Below are 13,074 nucleotides of genomic sequence, written 5' to 3' on the forward strand. Positions count from 1 at the left end.
CTCCATGCTCTGGACACTACGCTGACAGACACAGCAAACCTTCTTGCCACAGCTCGCATTGATGTGCCATCCTGGATGAGCTGCACTACCTGAGCCACTTGTGTGGGTTGTAGACGCCGTCTCATGCTACCACTAGAGTGAAAGCACCGCCAGCTTTCAAAAGTGACCAAAACATCAGCCAGAAAGCATAGAAGCTGAGAAGTGGTCTGTGGTCACCACCTGCAGAACAACTCCTTTATTGGGGGTGTCTTGCTAATTGCCTATAATTTCCACCTGTTGTCTATTCCATTTGCACAACAGCATATGAAATTGATTGGCAATCAGTGTTGCTTCCTAAGTGGACAGTTTGATTTCACAGAAGTGTGATTGACTTGGAGTTACATTGTGTTGTTTAAGTGTTCCCTTTATTTTTTTTGAGCAGTGTGTATACATATATAACAGAAGTCACATGGACCGGCACTCCCATAAGAAAAAGAATTATGCTCCGATGCCCTCTGACCAAAATAGGTACAACAAGTACATTAGAAATACAGCGGCACTCGGAGACTTCCAATAATATAATCCATGTATTAAAAAATCACTCCATGATAATCCAACGTTTCGGGGCCAATATGCCCCTTTGTCAAGGTGAGGAATATAATTCCTGTACACATAGCCTTGAAAACTTATTATGCCCCTGTACCTGTCAGGGGTTCTGCTCGTTGTTAGAGCCAGGATCCCCCTACCTGGCCGCCACTGCCCGCTGTTGTTTGCGGCTGCCCCCTCTTCAAGAGCAACTGCTATCTATGGGCCCCATTCACCCCCTCCCACACCCACAGATCTTGATGCTCGTCGTCCGCCACGTGCAGCAGACACTCAGTATTCCGTATGGAATACTATTAAAAATGTAACCCCTAAAATGGCTGCTGCCTCCTCTAGTATATTTAATAATTGTCTACTATAAGGGCGGCGGCCAGTTTGGGAGGGACATATTCAATAGTATTCCATATAGAGTACTGAGTGTCTGCTGTACTGACACGGCGGGCATCATGAGCAGCAGGCGGGGGACAGCAGCGGAAATATCGGCGGGCGGTATAAGCAGCTCGGGCCCTCCCCTCTTTATTAGAGTTGTCGGGCACGGGACAATTATACCCCCAGCACCCCCTTGATGGCGGTCCTGCTTACAACTGATCTGAACTGCGCCACTTCTTAAACCCACGGGCCACGCCCAGCCAGCTGCATGCCTCCCAGTCCTTGCGCACTACCTGGAGCCTGCTGATTTTGAAGAGACCGCTCAGAGCCGGCTGCAGAGATTGACTCATGAGATGATGACATCATCATCTCGCGAGATCCTAGCAACGATGCTATAAGTGGCTGTGAGGGACGTCCACAACAAGATACAAACAGCCAGGTGACACACACAAACATCCCCCCTCCCGGCGGCCTGACCCGCCACTCGCACACCCACCTGCCCACTTATTTATAATAAAGAAAAAAAATGACACCTCCAAAAAAATGGCTACTGGTGTGCTCTGGTCTGGGCCCCCTGGCATAACTGGGCCCGGGTAATTTGTACCCCCTCCCCCTCTCTCTCGACACCACTGTGCCGAGACAGAAGAAATGAGATAGACCTACATAAATGAATAAATAAATAAATATCATGGCAATAATACTGACGCTATGGGGGTCATTCCAACTTGATCGCTCACTAGCAACTTTTTGCAGCACTGCGATCAAATCTTGGCAAAACTGCGCCTGCATATGCACCGCAATGCATAGGCGCGTCGTACAGGTACAAAGAGGATCGGTGCTGGGCGAGGGATTTAACGAAGAATCTATTCGCACAGCCGATCGCAAGGTGATTGACAGAAAGAAGGCGTTTATGGGTGTTAACTGACCGTTTTCTGGGAGTGTTTGGAAAAACGCAGGCGTGTCCAAGCGTTTGCAGGGCAGGTGTCTGACGTCAATTCCAGGACCAAAAAGACTGAAGTGATCACAGCGGCTGAGTAAGTTCAGAGCTACTCAGAAACTGCATGAAACTTTTTTGTGCAGTCGGCTGCAACAGCGTTCGCACACTTGCAAAGCGAAAATATACTCCCCCGTAGGAGGCGACTATCTGATCGAAGTGCTACAAAAAGTTGCTAGTGAGCGATCAACTCGGAATGACCCCCTAAAGACATTCTTACTGTTGTCATATTTTTGGGGATGATTTCAGCCCCACTCCATAACAGAATACATGTCATGAAAAACTTAAACAGTAGTAAGCTAAATAATTTACAGAAGCTACTCACATACTAAAGATTTTAGCGCAGGTACTGTATATCTATACATCCTGTCAGCTAAAGCTTTTAGTAGCTCCAGAAGGAGATGCATAATAGAATAAGTTCCCATAATTGGAAGTACACTGAACTAATATAGCTGGGAAAGTGATCTAACATTCTGGCAAAGATATGCTTCCTGATTGTCCCTCTGTCCCTCATGTGTGTGTGTGTGTGTGTGTGTGTGTGTGTGTGTGTGTGTGTGTGTGTGTGTGTGTGTGTGTGTGTGTGTGTGTGTGTGTGTGTGTGTTGAGGGGGACGACGATGATGACTTCACAATGTGGGGCTGATTCTGATTTGTGAATAAAGTGATAGGCCCTACACACTGGGCGATATCACTCAAAGATATGAACGATCTCATTCATTAATGAATGAGATACCGTTCATATCTTTGAATGTGGAGGCCCCAGCGATGAACGATGCGTGGCCCCGCGCTCGTTCATCGCTGGTGCCCCGTCGCCTGTGCATGCAGGCCAATATGGACGATCTTGTGCATATTTGCCTGCACTTCTATGGAGCCGTGTGATGGGGGGAGTGAAGTAACTTCACTCCCCCCGTCACTACCCCCCCCCCCCCCCGCCGCCGGGTCGCCCGTCGGCCGTATCCGCCATCGGGCAGCTCGGCAACGGATCTTTAAATGTGTAGGGCCCTTAAGAAAGAGGAAAGAGCAAGTAACTGTGCACCTGGGCAAAACCATGTTGCACTCTAGGTGGTTCATATTTAAAATGTGCAGAGAGTTTTAGATATGAGAAAGCTGTGTCCAAACTCAAATCTAAATTGCAGTGTAAAAATAAAGCTGCCCAGCATTTGTGGGCTACATACAAAATTAGCTAGTGTTTACCCTGCATCAGAGGCGTAACTAGAAATTTTTCTCCCCAAGCCAAAAAATTATTTGGCAAAAAATTCAAAGTGAAGAATTTGCACGAGCCAAAAAGGGGTGTGGCTTCATTAAAATGGGTGTGGCTTCGCTGAAAGGGGCGTGGCATTGCAGGAAAATACTAACCCAGTTTTGCAACCTGCACGCCGAGACATTGGCGACCACAGGGGGAAAAAATAATCCTGATTCGTGTCCCTTACATTATTTGTCATTATTCCTCCTTATAGTAATGCCCCTTACACATTATGCCACAGACTGCAATGGCCCTTAGACATTATGCCACACACCGTAATACCTATGACACATTATTCCAAACCGCAATGGCCGTTATAAATTATGTCACACTCTGCAGTGTCCCGGAGACATTATACCACACGCCATAATGCCTGTGACACATTATGACACACACTGTAATGCCTATGACACATTACGCCACACATCACAATGCCCGTTATACATTATGCTACACATTACAATGTCCCTGAGACATTATACCACATACAATGCCTGTGATACAGTATACCACACACCGTCATGCCTGTGACACATTATGACACACACCGCAATGCCTGGTATACATTATACCACATACCACAATGTCCGTGATACATTATGCCACACATCGCAATGCCCGTTATATATTATGCCACACACCGCAATGCCCATTACACATTAAGCCCTACAGTAAGGCTTCTAATTACTTTTAAATTACCTGACCACTGCCAAGGGTTTCATGATCTTGGTTCCATGCACGGTGCCAGGGGTTTTCATGCTCAGGGTGTCATGCTCTTGCCAGGGGTTTCATGCGCTGGGTGTTATGCTCGTTGCCAGAGGTTTCATGCGCTGGGTGTCAAGCTCGTTGCCAGTGGGTAAAGCTTGTTGCCAGGGATTTCATGCTCTGGGTGTCATGCTCGTTGCCAGAGGTTTCCTGTTCTGGGTGTCAAGCTCGTTGCCAGGGGGTAATGCTGGTAGCCAGAGGTTTCAAGCGCTGGGTGTTATGCTCGTTGCCAGAGGTTTCATGCACTGGGTGTTATGCTCGTTGCCAGGGGGTAATGCTTGTTGCCAGGTATTTCATGCACTGGGTGTCATGCTTGTTAGTTGTTGCTAGGGAGCAATGCTGCCCAACCCGTCCCCCCCCCCGCTATTTAGAGAGCCGCGGGCAATGCTGCCCGATCCCCCCTTCCCGTTGCCACTGAAGGTTGTAGTGAGCCGCGGGCACCGCTGCCCGATCCCCACGTTGCTGCTGTCGCCACCACGCCAGGGTAGCAAGGTGGCAGGGCTGCAGGATGCCGCGGCCAGCACTATGTGCTCCCGCGGGTCCCGGCACTTCCTAGACGCTAGAGGTCAAGTATGACCTCTAGCATGTCTTCTTCCATGGCGGTGGCCATTTTGGAAGGGACATTTAGCAGATTGACATGCGGACGGCTAGTCCGCATATTAATCTGCTCTGAATCAGTGGCGGCCCCCCGCAGCCCTGCGCCTCCAAGCCTCCACAGTGGCTGAGGGGGTGGGAGTTACGCCATTGCCCTGCATGCAAAACATTGTCTGTATTTGCACCCCTTGCATTGCAACATGGGTGGTCCAGGTGTACAGTCACTTGCTCTTTCTTACTTTATTCCCAACTCAGAATCACGCCCAGTGTGTCTCCCTGCTATAGTGTTATCCTCCATTTGGTTCAGCCTGGTGCTGGTTTTTGGAAAAGAGAGGGAATTCCATGCTGTTTTCACCCCTATCTTACAATACCATCCCAGGCTCAGAGTTCCAGGGCTGGATATTTATTTGTGATGCGGAGGTACGACCTCCAATGTGAGTGATTCAGTGTTTCTGTACACAACCACTATCAGCAACATGCCCATACTACATTACCTCTGCCTCTGGTTTGCCAAACTGCTGTAACTGCCTAGGGAAGCCCAAAACATTTCTAATACACTTCTTGGTGAGTGCGTCTGAATATGTACTGTAACCCTGTATGAACAGCATCAGGACGCATGTGTGGTACAACGCAGATGCATGCACAGACTAAAAACATATTGGCCCAACAGAGAAAAAAATCACATTGGCCCACACAGAGAACAATAAAAAAAAATTGTCCCCCACAGGAAATTCAATGAACCCCATATCCCCCACAGGGAAAACTAACACACACACACACACACACACACACACACACACACACACACACACACACACACACACACACACACACACACACACTGATCCTACAGAAAACACATTACCCCCTACAGAAAAAGAAACAAACGCATTGGTCTATACAGAAAACAATAAAACACGTTCTTAGCATAGTAGATTTGCGAACAAAAGATTAGCAGATTTGCGAATAGACAGTTCTTAGCAGTTTCTGAGTAGCTCCAGACTTACTCAGCCATTGCGAACCTTGCGCATGCGCAGTAAGCGACTAATCGCAGTATAGCGAAAATCGGCAACGAGCGAACAACTCGGAATGACCCCCTATATCTGTTGTTGAAATGGTTCCGGTATGAATGGTCGACCATGTTATGGTCGACAGTCATTAGGTCGACCACTATTGGTCGACATTGACATGGTCGACATGGACACATGGTCGACACATGAAAATGGTCGACACATGAAAGGTTGACACATGAAAAGGTCGACATGAGTTTTTTAACTGCTAAGAAATTTCTATTCGCAATTCTGCTAATCTTTTGTTCGCAATTCTGCTAAGCTAAGATACACTCCCAGAGGGCGGCGGCTTAGCGTGTGCAATGCTGCTAAAAGCAGCTAGTGAGCGAACAACTTGGAATCACCCCCATAGAACTTTTAGAGCGACCTTTCACCTTCCAAGAACGCGACCGTGTAATTTCTTTATCTCCTTCGGGCAAAAGCCCTGGACCTGACGGCTTCACAATAGCATATTACAAAATGTTTAAAGATAGATTGACATCTTTGCTGCTTCATGCCTATAACGCCATTTCTGCTACCTCACATTTCTCTCCTCAGTCTTTGGAGGTTCATGTAACAGTAATTCCTAAACACGGAAAAGACCCCGCGTTATGCTCCAGCTACAGACCTATCTCACTTTTGAATGTTGATCTAAAATTGTACACTACACTCATGGCTATTAGATTAAATAATCTACTTCCCTCCCTTATACATAGAGATCAGGTAGGTTTTGTTCCCGGTAGGGAAGCCAAAGACAACACCACCAAGGTCTTGAACTTAATACACCTAGCTTGTCAGAGGCGATTGCCCACAATATTGCTTTCAATGGATGCTGAGGAAGCATTTGATCGAGTCAACTGGGACTTTATGAGGTCTGTGCTGGAGCATGTGGGCCTGGGACCTATTGCACTTCATAGAATTATGGCTTTATATACTTCTCCCACAGCCGGAGTAAGAGTTAATGGTACTCTCTCTGACCCTTTTGGTATTAGTAATGGAACAAGACAGGGATGTCCCCTCTCTCCCCTGATTTCTGTATTATATATTGAGGCGTTAGCTAGAGCAATTAGGAATAATGCTAATCTATCTGGTCTCCAAATTGGTGGAGAGGAATACAAGTTGTCTCTTTTCGCTGATGATCTTCTGGCAGTTATATCTAATTCTACCATATCTCTTCCACATCTAATGCGAGAATTTGATGCCTTTGGTAAACTGTCTAATTTTAAAATAAATGTTTCTAAATATAACGCACTTAATATTTCAGCTTCCTCTTCACCGATTATGGGCCTACAACAACAAGTATTTCCTTTCTCTTGGCACCCCAATTATATTACTTACTGAGGGGTTAAATTAACGAACAACCTTTCTCAGCTATTTACTTTGAACTTTGCAACAATAATTCCTCTAATTCGCAACGACTATAGTAGATGGCATTTTAAGCAATTGTCCTGGCTGGTCCCGAATTCATGGTTCCAATCCATTCAGCGCCTGATTCAACAGTTTATCTGGTTCCGTAAAAGACCCAGAATTAGTTATTCTACACTTTCCAGATCTACTAGTTCCGGTGGTATTCAACTACCACATATCAAAAATTCTTATTATGCTATTTTATTGAATAGAGTGCTCGATTGGACCAGGAATAGAGATATAAAACATTGGGTGGTACTTGAGGGGTTTTGCATGTCACAACACCCTGAGATTTTCTCTTGCCCCAGATTTCAAAACTCTCCTCTCCTCACCCGACGATCACCCCAACCATATCTCTATGGAAAAATATCTGACGTATGCCCTCTATTTCTTCCTGTCTTGGCCCATTGACCTCCTTTTTAGCTAATTGTGATTTCCCACCAGGTCTTAACCCATGTCCTTTTTCTAGATGGACTGAGACGGGGCTCTTCAGGGTCGACCAGCTGATCTCTAATTCTCATGTTAAACAGTTTTCTGGGAAAATTGTGACATCCCACTTTGTATGTATTTGGAAATTTTTACAAGTCAGACATTTTATAGCAACAAATCCTGAACGTTCTGCGATTGCCCGAGAGTTAACTCCGTTTGAAAAGCTTGGTGTTTCCCCCCAACCCCCATACCACACTATCTCTATTATATATAAAATGCTACAAACTCCCCAGTCTGAATCTAAACCCCCTTTTGCCCTCGCATGGGAAAAAGATCTTAATATAACATTTTCACAAAAAGAGCGGGAAAATATTTTTCTCAAAGCTCATGCCAGCTCTAAATGCATTCAAATTAGAGAGACCCAATATAAAATACTAACCCGTTGGTATAAATACCCTTCTATTCTTCACACAATGTTTCCTGCTTCCTCGAACAAACATTGGTGCTGTTCTTCAGCAATAGGTACAATGATTTATATATGGTGGGACTGCCCACGCTTAAGACCTTTTTGGGATGATGTAATTAAAATTTCCAACGAGATATTAAATGTTCAAGTGCCAGTGGATCCTGGTTTCTGGCTATTGGGTCACTCCTCACTTTCAGTACCCAGATACAAGAAGTCTCTATTGAAACACGTTAGCAACGCAACCAGTTCATTTATACCCATCCTATGGAAATCCACCTCCCCACCCACGCGAAAAGACTGGTTTTCGCAGAATAGATAGTTATATGAATATGGAGGATTTACTTCTCTCCTCCACATTCCGATACTCAGAATTTACGGCCTGGTCTCCCTGGCTTGACTTTAAAACAAAGGATGATTGTAAACAATGTGTTCATAAACAATGATGTAATTTTTTCGATACAGTGTACATTTTGGAATTAATGCCCTCCCAGGGTGCTCTTCTTTCCTTCTTTTTTCCCCTTTCTTTTTTCAAGACTGTGGGATAATTTCCTTTAAGTTTTCTATCTTACCCTTTTTCTTTCTTCTTCCTCTCTTTTTCTTAAAATGTTATGGTTCAAGTTGTGAATTATATTGGCATTGAATGATGATAATAGATTATTGGCCCTCATTCCGAGTTGTTCGCTCGCAAGCTGCTTTTAGCAGCATTGCACACGCTAAGCCGCCGCCTACTGGGAGTGAATCTTAGCTTAGCAAAATTGTGAACGAAAGATTCTCTAAATTGCGAATAGAAATTTCTTTGCAGTTTCTAAGTAGCTCGATACTTACTCTGCCACTGCGAGCAGTTCAGTCAGTTTCGTTCCTGGTTTGACGTCACAAACACACCCAGCGTTCGCCCAGACACTCCCCCGTTTCTCCAGCCACTCACGCGTTTTTCCCAGAAACGGTAGCGTTTTTTCACACACACCCATAAAACGGCCAGTTTCCGCCCAGAAACACCCACTTCCTGTCAATCACACAACGATCACCAGAACGAAGAAAAAACCTCGTAATGCCGTAAGTTTACTTGGCGCAGTCGCAGTGCGAACATTGCGCATGCGCAGTTTGCAGAAAATCGCTGCGATGCGATGAAAAAGAACGAGCGAACAACTCGGAATGAGGGCCATTGTGATTGATACTTTATTTGAAGTACACAATTTCACTACAACATATGCTTTTTAATCTATTTTATGATACTTTGTGTGTTGTACCTGTTTAGTGTCGTTTCAATGCATCCAATTCTTTTCTTTCTTCAATAAAAATCAAATTATACAAAAAAAGAAAGAAATAAACAGCATTTCTTATTCCATAAATCGTCTAAAAAAAATGAAACACAACAGAATTTGTGACACATGTTTTGTTTACTTGGTTCTTCATTGTGTGGCTCAGGATAGCTACCACCTCTACACTTATAATGTCTATGAATGTGACTACTTTACTCTGACCGCTATTATATGACATTCACAGAGACCTTATCTCCTTGCCCCCTGCGCCCTTGTTGTGATGCTCATCTCCTGTTACATAGCGATAAGGCTTTTAAATGAAGTAGATTTATCACAGGGGAGAGGAAATGCAGAAAAAGACAAATTGGAGCAGAAAGAGGATCAGTAGTTGGGGGGTAGGTAAGCCATATGACAGGTGAAGAAGATAGTATAAGAAAAAGTGACGAGAGAGATAGCATAAAAAGATAGTATTAGTGTGCATACTTAGGAGGAAAGTTAAAGATAAATGCTTCACATAGGGAAACATGTTAAGTGATAAGAGATAAACAGCGTACAGAGAAGAACATGGAGAGGAATGAGGGAGTCACGGATCACAGAGAAAGTAAAAGGAGGACAGCAAAAACAATAGCAATGTGGGGGCAACCACATGAACAAGTGATTGAGCAATGTGGACAAATGACGCGCAGCTGTGCCACCAAAACTTCTACCTGGCACCGAACAGACAGTGGCACAGTGTTGTGTGTAGCAGAAACCGAAAGATGCCCTGACAGCAGCAGGCTCAGGGGCTGGGTTCCCTCTTGGCCCATGGGTGACAGTGACAAATGTGGCAAGCAAGCAGAGCAGGGCGGGTGACTTATTGCAGCTGCCAGCCAGTGACACAAACCCATTTGGAGCGGGAAGTGATAAATGTCCCACTCTGTTTAAACACAGGGAAGTAAATTCCTCCCGACAGCCACAGCTTGGCTCATTTAACCCTGTTCTACCAGTCTTTATAAAGACACTAATGCACAAGGACTATGAACAATGGAAACGAGTCAGCTCTTGTGCCTAATGTGGATCCAGACTCTGTGGAATTGGGTGAAAATAGGGGAGTTAGGTAAATAGCCAAAAATAGAGACTGAAAGAGAGAGAGAAAAGGTCAGAGAGCTACCAGAAAACGAAGGGTGAACTAAATGGAAATAAAATCAAAACAACAACATTACAGAAATCTGGGCTGTGATAAACGCTTGTGGCAGAGAACAGAGGAGAAATGTATAAAACAGCAAGAAGAGATGAGAGGTGGAGAGGGAGAGATACAGAAAAAGAAGAAGCACTGACACCTGCAATATAAGAGACTCACATTCCAGACCTCAATTAACCCCAGGCCCACACACAGCAATAACCTGGCTGACAATCACCCAGGAACATCAGTGAAAGAGACTTCCTATTTACCATTACAGAGACTGTGTCTGTGGGCAAGACACGACCATACACATACTTGGCTCCCATCGACCACACACTAAAAAGACTACTGACTGCTAGATCATGAATTAAGAATGAAACAGAAAAACTGAGGGAGAGAGATTACAGAGAAAGAATGAAGAGCTATGGAGATGCATGGAGGAAAGAGACAGTGGAACATAGAAAAATAGCAGGGTCACAGCTAAATTATCATGAGCCACTCAAATGCTCTTTTCATTTAATGTATCGACTTAACAGGTAATTGACAAATTCAGTTTGCCTTCTGTGTCACTCAGTCTCAGTAACGTATATATTTTGCACGGTATTAGATGTATCACAAGCATAAAACTGGATAATGTAGAGGAAGGACAAAATTCTAGATCATAGGATAATCTGCTCGCAGCAGACAGAATTATAAGTGGGTTTGGGATCCCATCCTTAAATGTGGCAGCACACATACAGATTTGGTGCAATATTAGTGAAAAATACTTTAATGTAAATTATAACATTTTACTTCTCATTTGACCATTTGTAAATATGGTGAGAAAGAGGATGTGTTTTTATAAATGTGGCATGTATTAAATATATAATTTAGTTATACTACTTTTCACTAAATGAAACAGTGCAGGCACTTGGGCAATATCCAATCAGAATACAAGAATGGTAACACTTGAGGAGTGGACCTGCCAATTTCTTGCTGATACCTGTAGTAAGTGCATGCAATGAAACCCTCTTCTTGGTACTGATGTGCCTCACATGTCTCCGATTTTTCTATGCATGGCACCACACCTCTCACATGCCCCTTACACCTCCACACATGCCATCAGACCTGCCTGCTTGACCGTTTAACAGTTGTGTGTTCTGGAGGGATAACAATGTTTTTGACTACTTTCTGTATTGAAGCCTTGCAATTTAATCTTCTATGTAAAAGTTCACAAGGCCAGTGAGATCCAGAAAATAGTTTGCAGCCAGTGTGTGTTATGTGCAGTGATTGTGCACTGCTGAGTGTCCTATGCATCTCTCAGTGCTGGCCATAATATATTGTCCCTATACCACTTTTACCAGACCTCTCCTAATCGTTCAAATCAGTATACAAATAAATATATATTTCCAAGCTTGTTCTTATCTCCCTATTTTTCTCCCACAACAGCTCAAGTATGTAAACAGTGCAACCAACAATAAATATGCTGTCTTTATGACAAATATCAAGCCCATTAAACCACTAAATAGACTGCAATTAGGCGGATGGTGTTTATAGTGACTCATGACTTGTTTCAAAACAGTCATGAATCTCTGCAGTCAATAGTATCATATGATTTACTTCCAGTTTGTTTGGAATTAGAAGCATAAGTCCAGCAATATTGCAATGGAAGAAAGAAAGAGAAAAATGAAGAAGAGAAGCAGGTAAGAAAAGGACTTTGTTTAGGTCCCTGGTGCTGGAAGGCATGGCCAGTGGAGGGGAGACGGGCCCACTTGTTGTGTAAACACCTTTGCTATTCGGTGTCATGCACACCTGGGGAGTGTGAGTGCAGCATAGTGGGGGGTGGGGGTGGGGGGTCATGGGTACACTGCTCTCAGGTCCCTACAAAGGCCCAGGCCTGGGAAATATGTACCCCCCCCCCCCCCCCTTCCTCTACCTTCCGTCTCTCTTGTAGCTGTGGATGAAAATGGGAATTTAATACCTACCGGTAATTCCTTTTCTTGTAGTCCGTAGTGGATACTTGGGAATACTAGATTACCATGGGGGTATAGATCGGGTCCACTGGAGTCTGGCACGTTAAGAAACTAATAGTGTGTGCTGGCTCCTCCCCTCTATGCCCCTCCTAGCAGACTCAGTCTAGGAAACTGTGCCCGCGGAAACGGACATACTTTGAGAAAAGAATACAACACAAAAGCAGTGAGGTAACGAACCAACACACAAACATTAAGAAAGCAGAGCCAACCAGAACAGAGGAAAGCAATGCTAACCATGGATGGATAGCAATGCTAATCAAACATGGAACAGGGAAAGCAACAGCAAACCCAACCACAGCACTTACAACCAGGTAAGCAGAAACGAAGCACTGAGGCGGGCGCCCAGTATCCACTACGGACTACGAGAAAAGGAATTACTGGTAGGTATTAAATTCCTATTTTCTCTTACGTCCTAGTGGATACTGGGAAATATTAGATCACCATGGGGTTGTCCCAAAGCTCCTAGAATGGGTGGGAGAGTGTTGAGACCTCTACAAAACTTCCTGACCAAACTGAAGGTCATCTTTGGCCAAGGTGTTGAACCTGTAGAATTTAACAAAGGTTTTCACACCAGACCAAGTAACTGCATGGCACAACTGTAATGCCGAGGTGCCCCGGGCAGCCGCCCAGGAAGAACCCACCGACCTTGTGGAGTGGGCCTGAACAGAACTCGGCATCGGCAGAGCCGCCAAAGTGTAGGCTTGTTGGATGGTTAATTTGAGCCATCAAGCAATGGACTGTTTG

This window comes from Pseudophryne corroboree, chromosome 3 (assembly GCF_028390025.1).
Source record: "Pseudophryne corroboree isolate aPseCor3 chromosome 3, aPseCor3.hap2, whole genome shotgun sequence".
Lineage (NCBI taxonomy): Eukaryota > Metazoa > Chordata > Amphibia > Anura > Myobatrachidae > Pseudophryne > Pseudophryne corroboree.